This window comes from Ranitomeya imitator, chromosome 8, assembly GCF_032444005.1.
Source record: "Ranitomeya imitator isolate aRanImi1 chromosome 8, aRanImi1.pri, whole genome shotgun sequence".
Lineage (NCBI taxonomy): Eukaryota > Metazoa > Chordata > Amphibia > Anura > Dendrobatidae > Ranitomeya > Ranitomeya imitator.
This window is the reverse complement of record NC_091289.1, coordinates 84,786,185-84,800,205: the sequence shown is the minus strand read 5'-3', so window position 1 is coordinate 84,800,205 and position 14,021 is coordinate 84,786,185. Positions and strand designations below refer to the sequence as shown.

Genomic DNA, 14,021 nt, shown 5'->3' with positions numbered 1-14,021 from the left:
TTTTTTTTAGGGACCACATCTCATTTGAAGTCATTTTGAGGGATCTATATGATAGAAAATACCCAAGTGTGACACCATTCTAAAAACTGCACCCCTCAAGGTGCTCAAAACCACATTCAAGAAGTTTATTAACCCTTCAGGTGTTTTACAGGAATTTTTGGAATGTTTAAATAAAAATGAACATTTAACTTTTTTTCACACAAAATTTATTTCAGCTCCAATTTGTTTTATTTTACCAAGGGTAACAGGAGAAAATGGACCCCAAAAGTTGTTGTACAATTTGTCCTGAGTACGTTGATACCCCATATGTGGGGATAAACCACTGTTTGGGCGCATGGCAGAGCTCGGAAGGAAAGGAGCGCCATTTGACTTTTCAATGCAAAATTGACTGGAATTGAGATGGGACGCAATGTTGCGTTTGGAGAGCGCCTGATGTGCCTAAACATTGAAACCCCCCACAAGTGACACCATTTTGGAAAGTAGACCCCCTAAGGAACTTATCTAAATGTGTGGTGAGCACTTTGACCAAACAGGTGCTTCATAGAAGTTTATAATGCAGAGCCGTAAAAATAAAAAATCATATTTTTTCACAAAAATGATCTTTTTGCCCCCAATTTTTTATTTTCCCAAGGGTAAGAGAAGAAATTAGACCACAAAAGTTGTTGTGCAATTTGTCCTGAGTACGCTGATACCCCATATGTGGGTGTAAACCATTGTTTGGGCGCATGGCAGAGCTCGGAAGGGAAGGAGCGCCATTTGACTTTTCAATGCAAAATTGACTGGAATTGAGATGGGACGCCATGTTGCGTTTGGAGAGCCCCTGATGTACCTAAACATTGAAACCCCCCACAAGTGACACCATTTTGGAAAGTAGACCCCCCAAGGAACTTATCTAGATGTGTTGTGAGAACTTTGAACCCCCAAGTGTTTCACTACAGTTGATAACGCAGAGCCGTGAAAATAAAAATTCTTTTTTTTTTTTCACAAAAATGATGTTTTAGCCCCCAGTTTTGTATTTTCACAAGGGTAACAGGATAAATTGGACCCCAAAAGTTGTTGAGCAAAAAAAGGGGGAGAAGCCAGCGCAGCCTAAGGTTAAGACGCAATACATAAAGTGCAAATGCACATATTAATTTCTAACTGTATTTTCAAAATGAGACATTTAGCAAACAATTGATCAATTCTTTGAGCCACCCCGCCTCTTCACGGCAATCTCATATTGGGGCAGTCCTACACTACGTTTTTTATATTCGCTGTGCCATAAAGGCCTCCTAAATGAACTAAATGCAAGACATTAAAAACATGCTGTACCTGGAGCATATACTGAGACACCCCCATTCTTTCTGTGTCTCAGTGATTGATAGGCTGCTGTACACACACAGCAGCCCGGCCCTGCCTCAGGCTTTGTTTAATTATGCACCTGTGCCTCAGCCTGTTTCACTCTTCATCTGTGGCTCTGGATGGGCAGTGTGGAGGTTGGATCCGAAATGTCTGTCTGGACCTGGTCAACCTTTATCCTCGCTTGCCTACTCTGGCGCCATGGGGGTGACTCAGTATATGCTCCAGGTACAGCATGTTTTTAATGTGGTCTTGCTTTTAGTTCATTTAGGAGGCCTTTATGGCACAGCGAATATAAAAAACGTAGTGTAGGACTGCCCCAATATGAGATTGCCGTGAAGAGACGGGTGGCTCAAAGAATTGATCAATTGTTTGCTAAATGTCTCATTTTGAAAATACAGTTAGAAATTAATATGTGCATTTGCACTTTATGTATTGCGTCTTAACCTTAGGCTGCGCTGGCTTCTCCCCCTTTTTTGCCCAAAAGTTGTTGTCCAATTTGTCCTGAGTACGCTGATACCCTATAGTTGAGGGGGAACCACAGTTTGGGCGCATGGCAGAGCTCGGAAGGGAAGGAGCGCCATTTGGAATACAGACTTAGATGGATTGGTCGGCAGGCGTCACGTTGCATTTGCAGAGCCCCTGATGTACCCAAACAGTACACACCCCCCACAAGTGACCCCATATTGGAAACTAGACCTCCCAAGGAACTTATCTAGATGTGTTGTGAGAACTTTGAACCCCCAAGTGTTTCACTGCAGTTTACAACGCAGAGCCGCGAAAATAAAAAAATCTTATTTTTCCCACAAAAATGATTTTTTAGCCCCCCCACATTTTTATTTTCCCAAGGATAACAAGAGAACTTGGACCCCAAAAGTTGTTGTCCAATTTGTCCTGAGTACGCTGATACCCCATATGTTGGGGTAAACCCCTGTTTGGGCGCACCGGAGAGCTCATAAGGGAAGGAGCACTGTTTTACTTTTTCAACGCAGAATTGGCTGGAATTGAGATCTTACGCCATGTCGCGTTTGGAGAGCCCCTGATGTACCTGAACAGTGGAAACTCCCCAATTCTACCTAAAACCTTAATCCAACAACACCCCTAACCCTAATCCCAACGGTAACCCTAACCACACCCCTAACCCTGACACACCCCTAATTCTAATCCCAACTGTAAATATAATCCAAACCCTAACCCTAACTTTAGCCCCAACCCTAACTTTAGCCCCAACCCTAACTTTAGCCCTAACCCCAACCCTAACTTTAGCTCCAACCCTAACCCCAACCCCAACCCTAGCCCCAACCCTAGCCCCAACCCTAGCCCTGATGGGAAAATGGAAAAAAATACATTTTTTTTATTTTATTATTTTTCCCTAACTAAGGGGGTGATGAAGGGGGGTTTGATTTACTTTTATAGCGTTTTTTATATCGGATTTTTATGATTGGCAGCTGTCACACACTAAAAGACTTTTTATAGCAAAAAAGTTTTTGCGTCTCCACATTTTGAGACCTATAATTTTTCCATATTTTGGTCCACAGAGTCATCTGAGGTCTTGTTTTTTGCGGGACGAGTTAACGTTTTTATTGGTAACATTTTTGGACACGTGACAGTTTATGATCACTTTTTATTCTGATTTTTGTGAGGCAGAATGACCAAAAACCAGCTATTCATGAATTTCTTTTGGGGGAGGCGTTTATACCGTTCCGCGTTTGGGAAAATTGATAAAGCAGTTTTATTCGTCGCGCCAGTACGATTACAGCGATACCTCATTTATATCATTTTTTTATGTTTTGGCGCTTTTATACGATAGAAGCTATTTTATAGAAAAAATAATTATTTTGGCATCGCTTTATTCTCAGGACTATAACTTTTTTATTTTTTTGCTTATTATGCTTTGTGGCGGCTCGTTTTTTGCGGAACAAGATGACGTTTTCAGCGGTACCATGGATATTTACATCCGTCTTTTTGATCGCGTGTTATTCCACTTTTTGTTCGGCGGTATTATGGTAAAGCGTTGTTTTTTGGCTCATTTTTTTTTTCTTACGGTGTTCACTGAAGGGGTTAACTAGTGGGACAGTTTTACAGGTTGGGTCGTTACGGACGCGGTGATACTAAATATGTGTACTTTTATTGTTTTTTTTATTTTTTTTGGTAAAGAAATGTATTTATGGGAATAATATTTTTTTTTAATTTATTTATTTAGTAATTTTTTTTTTTTTTTTTTTTTTTTTTTTACACATGTGGAATTTTTTTTTTTTTACTTTGTCCCGGGGGGGGACATCACAGATCGCCGATCTTACAGTTTGCACAGCACTCTAAGATCGGTGATCTCATTCATCGCTGCAGGCTTACAGAGCTGCAGCTGCAGCCTGCTCCTGACCCGGAAGTACTCCCTGCAGGACCCGGATGCAGCTCCGTGGCCATTTTGGATCCGGGGACTGCAGGGAGAAGACGCTCGGTACAATGTGAGCACATCACCTTGTACCGATCGTCTCAGGGAAGCATGCAGGGAGCCCCCTCCCTGCGCGATGCTTCCCTGTACCGCCGGCACACCGCGATCATGTTTGATCGCGGTGTGTCGGGGGTTAATGTGTCGGGAGCGGTCCGTGACCGCTCCTGGCACATAGTGCCGGATGTCAGCTGCGATAGTCAGCTGACACCCGGCCGCAATCACGGGGGGAGCGCGGCCGATCGCTATGACGTACTATCCCGCCGGTTAAAGCCCACCCCACCTCGACGGGATAGTACGTCATATGGGATTAAGGGGTTAATAAGAAGGGAGAGTTTTGGGATTTTCAAAGTTGGCACACTGGCCCGAGGGGTTAAACCTCAATTGAGAAAGTCACATAATATGTGCACATATATGTACGTTGTTATAATTTTTTGTGTACATAAAATTTTTTTATGTACATTGTTTTGTTTAACCCCTTAGCGACCGCCGATACGCCTTTTAACGGCGGCGCTAAGGGTACTTAAACCACAGTGCCGTTAATTAACGGCGCTGTGGAAAAAGTAAATAGCGCCCCCCAGAGTCGGATTTTCTCCGGGGTCTCAGCTGCCGGGGGTGGCCGAGACCCCAGAGAACATGATTCGGTGTTTTTTTTACCGACCCCGCATTTGCGATCGCCGGTAATTAACCATTTACCGGCGATCGCAAAAAAAAAAACCCACAATCTCTTTTTAATTTCTCTGTCCTCCGATGTGATCACACATCGGAGGACAGAGAAAAGGGGTCCCAGATAGCCCCCCGATACTCACCTATCTCCGCCAGTGCTCCTCGTGGCTCCCGGAGGGCGTCGCCATCTTCAAAATGGCGGGCGCATGCGCAGTGCGCCCGCCGGCCGGCATCGGGAGAATCTTTGGGGTCTCGGCTGCCGGGGGCAGCCGAGACCCCAAAGAACATGATCTGGGTCGGTTTTACCGACCCCTGTTTTGCGATCGCCGGTAATTAACTTTTTACCGGCGACCGCTAAAAAAAAAAATAAAAAAAATAAATAAAAATGAGTAATTCTCTGTCCTCTGATGTGATCGCACATCAGAGGACAGAGTAATAGGGGGATTCGGGGACCCTATTATACTTAACGGTGTCCCTGGATCCTCCTGCTGCTCCTCCTGGCTGCCGGGGAAAAGAAAATGGCGGGCGCATGCGCAGTGCGCCCGCCATCTATCGCCATCTGCCAGCCGACAGGAGAAGAGCAGTTGGGGCTAAAATTAGGGTTAGGGCTAGGGTTAGGGCTAGGGTTAGAGCTAGGGTTAGAGCTAGGGTTAAGGCTAGGGTTAGGGCTGGGGCTAAATTTAGGGTTAGGGTTGGGGCTAAATTCAGGGTTAGGGTTCTTTCACACTTACGTCGGTACGAGGCCGTCGCAATGCGTCGGCCCGACATACCGACGCACATTGTGGAAATTGTGCACAACGTGGGCAGCGGATGTAGTTTTTCAACGCATCCGCTGCCCAATCTATGTCCTGAGGAGGAGGGGGCGGAGTTACGGCCACGCATGTGCGGTCAGAAATGGCGGACGCGACGTACAAAAAAACGTTACATTGAACGTTTTTTGTGCTGACGGTCCGCCAAAACACAACTGATCCAGTGCACGACGGACACGACGTGTGGCCATCCGTCACGATCCGTCGGCAATACAAGTCTATGGGCAAAAAAATGCATCCTGCGGGCACATTTGGAGGATCCGTTTTTTGTCCAAAACGACGGATTGCGACGGATGCCAAACAACGCAAGTGTGAAAGTAGCCTTAGGGCTAGGGTTAGGGTTGGGGCTAAAGTTAGGGTTAGATTTGGGGTTAGGGTTTGGATTAGAGTTGGTATTAGGGTTAGGGTTGGCATTAGGGTTACGCTTGGGATTAGGGTTAGGTTTGGGATTAGGGTTAAGGTTAGGGTTGTGATTAGGGGTGTATTGGGATTAGGGTTAGGTTTGAGGTTAGGGTTGAGATTAGGATTAGGGGTGTGTTAGATTTAGGGTTTTGATTAGGGTTATGGTTAGGGTTGACATTAGGGTTGTTTTGGGGTAAGGGTTGTGATTATCATTAGGGTTAGTGATTAGGATTATGGATCGGGTTGGAATTAGGGTTAGGGGTGTGTTGGGTTAGGGTTGGAGCTAGAATTGGGGGGTTTCCACTGTTTAGGTACATCAGGGGGTCTCCAAACACGACAGCCAATTTTGCGCTCAAAAAGTCAAATGGTGCTCCTTCCCTTCTGAGCTCTGCCGTGCGCCCAAACAGTTGTTTACCCCCACATATGGCACATCAGTGTACTCGAGATAAATTGGACAACAACTATTGCGGTCCAATTTCTCCTGTTACCCTTGTGAAAATAAAAATGTGGGGGCTAAAAAATCTTTTTTGTGGAAAAATTTTTTTTTTTATTTTCACGACTCTGCATTCTAAACTTCTGTGAAGCACTTGGGCATTCAAAGTTCTCACCACACATCTAGATAAGTTCCATGGGGGGTCTAGTTTCCAAAATGGGGTCACTTGTGGGGGGTTTCCACTGTTTAGGCACATCAGGGGCTCTCCAAACGCGACATGGCGTCCAATCTCAATTCCAGACAATTCTACATTGAAAAAGTAAAACGGCACTCCTTCTCTTCCAAGCTCTGCGGTGCGCCCAAACAGTGGTTAACCCCCACATATTGGGTATCGAAGTACTCAGGAGAAATTGCACTACAACTTTTGTGGTCTAATTTCTCCTGTTACCCTTGTGAAAATAAAAATTTGGGGGCAAAAAGATCATTTTTGTAGAAAAAATGCGATTTTTTAATTTTCACGGCTCAACGTTATAAACTTCTGTGAAGCACATGGGGGTTCAAAGAGCTCACCACACATCTAGATAAGTTCCTTAAGGGGTCTAGTTTCCAAAATGGTGTCACTTGTGGGGGGTTTCCACTGTTTAGGCACATAAGGGGCTCTCCAAACGCGACATGGCGTCCGATCTCAATTCCAGACAATTCTACATTGAAAAAGTCAAACGGCGCTCCTTCACTTCCAAGTTCTGCGGTGCGCCCAAACAGTGGTTAACCCCCACATATTGGGTATCGAAGTACTCAGGAGAAATTGCACTACAACTTTTGTGGTCTAATTTCTCCTGTTACCCTTGTGAAAATAAAAATTTGGGGGCAAAAAGATCATTTTTGTAGAAAAAATGCGATTTTTTAATTTTCACGGCTCAACGTTATAAACTTCTGTGAAGCACATGGGGGTTCAAAGAGCTCACCACACATCTAGATAAGTTCCTTAAGGGGTCTAGTTTCCAAAATGGTGTCACTTGTGGGGGGTTTCCACTGTTTAGGCACATAAGGGGCTCTCCAAACGCGACATGGCGTCCGATCTCAATTCCAGACAATTCTACATTGAAAAAGTCAAACGGCGCTCCTTCACTTCCAAGTTCTGCGGTGCGCCCAAACAGTGGTTTACCCCCACATATGGGGTATTGGCGTATTCAGGAGAAATTGCATAACAAAATTTATGGTTACATTTCTGTTTTTACACTTGTGAAAATAAAAAAAATGGTTCTGAATTAAAATGTTTGCAAAAAAAAGTTAAATGTTCATTTTTTCCTTCCACATTGTTTCAGTTCCTGTGAAGCACGTAAAGGGTTAATAAACTTCTTGAATGTGGTTTTGAGAACCTTGAGGGGTGCAGTTTTTAGAATGGTGTCACACTTCGTTATTTTCTATCATATAGACCCCTCAAAATGACTTCAAATGTGATGTGGTCCCTAAAAAAAAAAGGTGTTGTAAAAATGAGAAATTGCTGGTCAACTTTTAACCCTTATAACTCCCTAACAAAAAAAAATTTTGTTTCCAAAATTGTGCTGATGTAAAGTAGACATGTGGGAAATGTTATTTATTAACTATTTTTTGTGACATATCTCTCTGATTTAAGGGCATAAAAATACAAAGTTTGAAAATTGCAAAATTTTCGCCATATTTCGTTTTTTTCATAAATAATCGCAAGTAATATCGAAGAAATGTTACCACTAACATGAAGTACAATATGTCACGAAAAAACAATCTCAGAATCAGCGGGATCCGTTGAAGCGTTCCAGAGTTATAACCTCATAAAGTGACAGTGGTCAGAATTGCAAAAATTGGCTCGGTCATTAAGTACCAAATTGGCTCTGTCACTAAGGGGTTAAATTGTTTTTAGGTTGGTTTTATCTTTATTTATACTAGTGCAGCCATGTATATGTGTGTGTTTTTTTATGTTAGTGCAGCTATAATTTGCATTTTTAATTATGTGGGTGTTCTTAGTAATTGCTTCTTAATTTTCATTTGCTGTTCTTCCTTTATATACCTCCCCTGTGCTACTCTATGTATAACTGGCACCTGAAGAAGACGGAACTATTCCGTTGAAACACGTTGTGGAAATATTAAATAAAGACTTTTTAATATCAGCTGAACTGATTTGCTTGCGCTCCATATGACCGGTCCATTTTTACTTCATCCAGTCTTATACTATTCCAACATGTCCAGTGAAGACCACAATGCTTCCTAGAGTGGACATGACAGTGATTATGTAATCACATTTGATCTACTGATTGGTATGTATTGACTGACAATAGACATGTGGTAAATCATGTATTTTCTTTACAGGAACCTTTCAGTGCGGAAGAGCAGGACTAGTCGAGTGAAAATGAATCTTCTCAGGGTCGTCGGGCTCAAGTTCCTGAGGAGGAAAGACGGTATTTTAAGTATTCTTTTCATTATCAGAGTTGTAATTGAATTTGGTTTCAGTTTTGTATCTTTAAAACTATATGACTTGCAATTATTTTTTAAATTTTATCTATAGGTTCCACAACGCGAGGAAGGCAAACCAGAGATATACAGTGACAAGCTCATTCCTCTTGTGCAAGAGCGAGCAGCATTGTGGGACACCAGTGATCGTAACCATTCCAACTCAGGATTGATTCGACGACTCTGGGAACAAGTGGCCAGATCGCTGTTGGATGATGTGGGGTGGCATAGTCCCAAAGACAGAAAGGATCTTCGTAAGTATTGCAATGTGGCCTGACGAGTCTGTTTTCCTGTAAATGTTGGTGCCTTTTTTTTTTACAATTGATTTTTTTTTTCATCTCCCTTCACAGTGAAGAGAGTCAAAGTCCGTTGGCGTTCGATGAAGGATCGCTTCAACAAGGATAAAAGAGGAGATTCGTGCTAAAAGTGGTGCTGCTCCAAAGATATCAATATACAAATACCATCACGTGCTGGCTTTCCTGAGGCCTGCGGTTGATCAGCGAACGTACCTTTTGTGTTGTTTTACTATTATCTAACCTATTTTTTCTTTAGTAAAGTTTTTCATTTATTTTCCACACAGAACCTGGAGCAGCACCACACAACCTGGATCGTCCTCTGTTGGAGTGGCCCCTCATTGACCAGCCAATGAACAGTCCCAATCATCCACCAGCGATGGAGCAACCAGGCAGGTTTCACAGGCTGGGGAACAAGCAGCCGGTCCATCAGGTTTTCCCCTCTCCCAGCCGTCTGCCATTGGTTTTCTTGGGTCTTCTCATCAGCCTGCAGAGGACCGGGGAGAGGTCAATAATGCCTGAATTTATTCACTTAAGCTCTATCTTCCAGGATGGGATGAGGTCGGTTGTAGAAAGACTGGATAGTGGGTTCACTCATGTGAACACACTTTTCCAGGAATTCCACAGATGTCTTGACCGCCTGGAAGCAGACATTCAGAGACCGGCACGACATTTAATTCCTGCAATAGAGCGGGGCATGTCGGAAAACCTGCCGCCTGATCTCCAGCTCTATGTAATGAAGGCCTGTCAGGCTGCTTACAGCGATGCCATGCAGCAGTCCCAACTGCAGTCAAGATTTCAGTAGCCGCCAAACATTTAGTTAACTACATGGCAACAAGGGCCAGCACAGAACCAGTGGCAAGTGAACTACCCTCCTACATTTCCCAGCTACACCACACAGCTGAATGCAGCACCCCTCCAGCTTGCTGCACCCACCATGCAGCCGAGTGCAGCACCCCTCCAGCTTGCTGCACCCACCACGCAGCCAAGTGCAGCACCCCTCCATCTTGCACCTTCTACAGTTTCCAGCTACACCACTAAGCTGAGTGCAGCACCTCTCCAGCTTGCAGCACCCACCACGCAGCTGAGTGCAGCACCCACCATGCAGCAGAGTGCAGTACCCATCACACAGCAGAGTGCAGCACCCATCACGCACCAGAGTGCAGCACCCCTCCAGTTTGCAGCACCCACCACGCAGCCAAGTGCTGCACCCCTCCAGCTTGCAGCACCTATGGAAAGCAAGAAACGACAAGGGAACATAAAAAAAGGGCCCACTCAGCACACAAAACAAAGCCCATGGAAATGGAATTTTTAACAAAAAAATTTTCCCTCCACCTACACCCCCCCTCCCAATGTTTCTCTGTTATGCAATCTGTCTACACCTTTCCTTGTGTCTTTCCCTTCCAATGTGTCTACCCCTTCTGTGTCTATCCCTTCCAATATGCATTCCACTCCTAATTTGTCTTCTTCCCCCAATGACCCAATCCTCCATTTTCTTGTCACTTCCCCTGTAACCACTCCCTCACCCACTCCAACCCAATCATCCCAGACCGACACCCCCTGGTCCACAATGTCACACCTTCCAACCGACGCGGATCCTAAACCCCATTTTTATTTGTTTTCTAAATTATTTTTGTTAAATTAAAAATTAATTTTTGTTAAAAAATCTTTTGTTTTCACAATCACTGTGTTAATCTCTATTTGAAAATGCACACGTGTATTGTATAACGGGTGTTACAGTGGAGGTGTTATTAAAGTTAGCAAACAATACAGGTACATTTACTAGCAGAGTAAACCATTTCATGTTGCCATACCACACGTCCAATATCAGAAACAAAGTAAGTAAAGCAGCAAAGTGATCTATACAGCTATGTCCTCCTGCTGTGAACAGGTAATTGAAGTGGGTTATCTGCTGAGGAGCAGACAAGAAGTTTGGGCTCAGTGTATGCAAGAGGTTGAGAGGTGTTACTTTTCTCGCTTGTGGAAATAAGTTTCCCCTCTTCAAAGCCACTTTTGGCCAAAAATATCAGACTTTATGGCATAGAAGTCCAGTTATTAATATTTTTTTTTGTAAACTGCATACATCCTCTAGTTATGGTAGATATATTTTCGACGTGACGAATATAAAGCACTTGCCTCACTGGTCGCCCTGCGCATCAGCTGCATGTTAATATAGAACAAATAGATAATGATATATGCAATGTTTATCATCTATGGAAAACTAAAATCATGATAGGCTATATGGCATTAGAATCTCCTGCCTGGAACCTTATCCTTAAAGTGAATCTGTCAGCAGGATTGTGCTCAGTAAATTACAGAGTGTCCTTTTGGTGCTGTTGTTATCATTGTTGATTACAATGATACCTGGGTGATGAAATCCATCTTGTGGTGGTTGTCTAATCTTTATTTGCAGGTTTCAGTTAATGAGAGTCTCGTGCTTCAAGTCTTTATGTGGTGTTCTGCTTAGATATTCATCCTTATGGCTTATCACTGGTCATGACCTGTCCCCTATTTTACATACTGCAAATCATATTGTTTAAAAAAAAAAATGACATTCCTCATATGCAGGCGCTGTAGCCTGATAGGATCTATAACATGGGCAGACATACGGCCTGTTCAACCGGTGCAGCTGCACCAGGGCCCAGAGGATCCAGGGGGCCCTGCAGGGCAGCTAAGAATGAGGGCAATCTGGTCAGTTTCTCCAGCCTAGAGGCTCCAGGGGGCCCCTGTCCAGGTTGCCCTCATGTGCGGCGGGCAGGGAGCAATCCCTGCAGCTCTGCTGCCTGCAAGAGAAAATGGCAGCAGAGCAGAGCTGCAGGGATCCATCCTGCTTCTTGCCCATGCTTCCTGTCTCATACAGCAGCAGCTGAATGACATCATCATTCCCCGCCGTGGCTGTGCAAGACAGGAAGCTGCCGGCAATGGTGTGGCTTCAGGATACCATGCGCAGAGGTGAGGTGTGTGTGTGTATCCAGAGAGGTGAATGGTGCTGTGCGTGTCTGTAGGTGGAGTAAAGGGCAATGATAGGCTAGAAGGCAATCATTGGGTGGATGGAGAGGGCAGTGATGGGGCAGAAGGCAATGATTGGGTTGACGGAGAGGGCAAGGATAGGGGTGGTGGGGGAGAAAGCAATGATGGGGTGGAGGAAAGGGCAAAAATAAGGGTGGTGGGGAGGAGGAGGAAATGATGGAGGCAGCGTAATGGTGGTGGTGGAAAGGGCAATGATCGGGATAGTGGGGGAGGAGGAAATGATGGAGGTGGTGGAATGGGTAATGATGGGGTGGTGGGGGAGAAGGCAATGATGGTGGCAGTGGAAAGGACAATGATGGGGTGGTGGGGAGGAGGCAAATATGGAGGTGGTGAAGAGGGCAATCATGGGGGTGGGGAGAGGGCAATAGTGGGATACGGGGGAGGAGGACAATGAAGGGTGTGGGGGATTGGGATGGGATGAAGGGGAATTTATAATGGATTTAGGAACAGGGGGAGGTGGAGGAAGACATTATTATTATTATGTGTAACACAGTCCCTTAGTATAAAGTGTACTCACTTATTACATATAGCACAGTCCCTTAGTATATAGTGTACCCACTTATATAGCACAGTCCCTTAGAGTATAGTGTACTCACTTATTATGTATAACACCATCCTTAGTTAGTTTCCTCTTTTGTTATGTATACCGTCCCTTATTACGTACCATTCTCTCTAGTTATATCTGATGCCCTCCCTTATTATATAGCTTCCTCTACTGTTATGTACAGTACTGTCTCTTACATAGTGTATTCTTGTTATTTTTGTTATTCACAGGGCCCTCTTATTACATAGTCCCCTCTCTTGTTAGATATAAAATGACTACTGATGGAGGAGACAGTGACCAGAGGACCAGTCCATCAGCTCCTTTAGAAAAGCTTTCCCATGCTCCATCAGCCATTATTAGATTATACAGCTAACAAGACAAGATGGTATGTAATGAAAAAAGGGCTCTATAAAATCCAATATGTAAGGGACGTGCTGTATATAATAAGAGAGGGCACTGTATAATAAAGGACAGCAATATACATAATAAGGGGGACAATGCAATATATACACGTATGTGTGACATATATATATCTATAATTGTCTAAGGGTTTTTCCATCTATCTGTCTGTCCTGGAAATCCCGCGTCTCTGATTGGTCGAGGCCGCCAGGCCTCGACCAATCAGCGACGGGCACAGTATCGGCGTAGAAATCCCGCGTCTCTGATTGGTCGAGGCCACCAGGCCTCGACCAATCAGCGACGGGCACACATCGATGTCATAAAGGACGTAGACATCCCGTGTCTTTGATTGGTCGAAGCCGCCAATCAGCGACGGGCACAATCTGCCGCGAATTCTGGAATCATCATTGTCCATATATATCTATCTACTATATAAAGCTGAATGTGTGTGTGTGTGTGTGTATGTCCAGGATTGGCATCTGCACCGTCGCAGCTACAGCCACAAAATTTTGCACAGTCACACGTCTGGACCCCGAGAGCGTCATAGGCTACGTTGTGAGGTGAAATATTAACCCCGCGCTTTCCAATTCACCAAACAATTTTGCCCCTATCTACATAATGGGGAAAAAAGTGAAAGGAAAAGTGTTGGAGGCGTCGCAGCTACAGAAACAAAATTTTGCACAGTCACACGTCTGGACCCTGAGAGCGTCATAGGCTACGTTGTGAGGTGAAATTTTAACCCCGCGCGTTCCAATTCACCAAACAATTTTGCCCCTATCTACATAATGGGGAAAAAGTGAAAGGAAAAGTGTTGGAGGAGTCGCAGCTACAGCCACAAAATTTTGCACAGTCACACGTCTGGACCCCGAGAGCGTCATAGGCTATATTGTGAGGCGAAATTTTAACCCCGCGCGTTCCAATTCACCAAACAATTTTGCCCCTATCTACATAATGGGGAAAAAAGTGAAAGGAAAAGTGTTGGAAGCGTCGCAGCTACAGCAACAAAATTTTGCACAGTCACACGTCTGGACCCCGAGAGCGTCATAGGCTATGTTGTGAGGTGAAATATTAACCCCGCGCTTTCCAATTCACCAAACAATTTTGCCCCTATCTACATAATGGGGAAAAAAGTGAAAGGAAAAGTGTTGGAGGCGTCGCAGCTACAGAAACA

General features: G+C 44.3%; 1 protein-coding gene across 2 annotated transcripts in view; it reads right to left on the bottom strand.

The window, feature by feature from the left end:
* SCYL3 (SCY1 like pseudokinase 3) overlaps positions 1-14,021 on the bottom strand; it is a 418,614-nt gene that overhangs the window by 133,460 nt on the left and 271,133 nt on the right. The window lies entirely within an intron of this gene.